Raw genomic sequence first — 1,673 nt, forward strand, 5'->3', positions numbered from 1 at the left:
GATTTCAGGGTTCTCAGGAGTCTGGGGTGTTCAGGAGTTTGGGATGTTCAGGATTTTGAGGTGTTCAGGCTTTTGGGATGTTCAGGATTTTGAGGTGTTCAGGCTTTTGGGATGTTCAGGATTTGGGGCCCTCAGGATTTTCAGATGTTCAGGATTTTGGGCTGCTCAGGAGTTTGGGATGCTCAGGATTTGGGGCATTCAGGATCTTGGTGCGCTCAGGATTTGGGGGTGTTCGGGATTTGGGGGTATTCAGGATTTTAGGGAATTCAGAATATTGGGATGTTCAGGATATTGGGATGCTCAGGATTTTTGGGATGTTTGGGGGTTCTCAGGCTATTGAGGTGTTCAGGATTTGGGGTGTTGGGGATATTGAGGTGCTCAGGAGTTTGGGGTATCCAGGATACTGGGATGTTCAGGATATTGGAGTGTTGAAGATTTGGGGTCCTCAGGATATTGGGTGTGCTCAGCATTTTATGGATGCTCAGGATCTTGGGGTTCTCGGGATTTTGGGGTGCTCAGGATACTGGGATGTTTAGGATATTGGAGTGTTCAGGATTTGGGGTTCTCAGGATTTTGGGGGTGCTCGGGAGCTTGAGGTGCTCGGGATTTCAGAGTGTTCAGGATTTGGGGCATTCAGGATATTGGGGTGATCAGGATATTGGGCAGCTCAGGATTTTGGGGTGCTCGGGACACTGGGATGCTCAGGATTTTGAAATGGTCAGGATATTGAGGTGCTCCTGAATTTGGGGGATATAAAGGGGGTCAGGGAGCAAAAGGGGGGCAAGGGGGGATAAAGGGGGTGTAAGGGAGGGTAAGAGGGTGGAAAGGGGGACAGAGGGGGTTAAGGGGGCAGGAGGGGGGATAAATGAGGGGACAAGGGGGGTAAGAGGGGGCAAAGGGGTGTAAAGAGGGGCTGTGAGAGGGTTAAAGGGGGTGGAAGGGGGGTAAGAAAAAGTTAAAAGGGGGCAAGAGGAGTAATGGGGGTGTAAGGGGAGATGTAAGGGGGGTCAAGGGAGGGGTAATGGGGGTAGGAGGGGGATAAAGAGGGGGTAAGGTGGGGACAAGGGGGTGGGACAGAGGACATGACATGCAGTGACACACGTGACACACACGTGACACACGCCAGGGTTTATTGCCACAGCCACACCCCCCTCAGTCACTCGGCCAGCGCGGGGTCCTGCCACCAGTGCCAGGGGTCAGTTGGTCACACGGTGTCCCCAGGGCTCAGCTGGCCAGCACGGGGTCCTGGTGTCTCCAGGGGTCAATCGGTCACCACGGTGTCCACGGGGGTCACTTGGTCACTGTGGTGTCCCCAGGGGTCAGTTGGTCACCGCAGTGTCTGTGGGGTCTGTTGGTCACCGCAGTGTCCCCAGGGGTCAGTCGGTCACTGTGGTGTCCCCAGGGGTCAGTCAGCCATGGCACTGTGCTGTCGCCAATGTCCCCCCGTTGCTGGTGTCCCTGTTGGTCACTCTGCCATGGTGGTGTCCCCCAGGCTGGCCACTGCCAAGGTGGTGTCCCTGGGTTGGTCACTCAGACACAGTGGTGTCCTGGTGGTGTCCCCAGGGTTGGTCACTCATTCACGGTGGTGTCCTGGTGCCCTGGGGGTGTCCCTGGGGTCAGTCATTTAGCCACAGTGGTGTCCTGGTGGTGTCCCCAGGGTTGGTCACTCAGTC

General features: G+C 55.8%; 1 protein-coding gene across 1 annotated transcript in view; it reads right to left on the reverse strand.

The window, feature by feature from the left end:
* Nucleotides 1-1,122: 1,122 nt before the first annotated feature.
* EXOSC4 (exosome component 4) overlaps nucleotides 1,123-1,673 on the reverse strand; it is a 2,802-nt gene continuing 2,251 nt past the window's right edge. The window contains exon 4 of the mRNA XM_027631845.1: nucleotides 1,123-1,666. The gene's annotated coding sequence lies outside the window, so the exon portion shown is untranslated. The remainder of the gene's footprint in view (nucleotides 1,667-1,673) is intronic.

The sequence above is a fragment of the Corapipo altera genome, unplaced genomic scaffold, assembly GCF_003945725.1.
Source record: "Corapipo altera isolate COAL_440 unplaced genomic scaffold, ASM394572v1 61139, whole genome shotgun sequence".
In the NCBI taxonomy this organism is placed as follows: Eukaryota; Metazoa; Chordata; class Aves; order Passeriformes; family Pipridae; genus Corapipo; species Corapipo altera.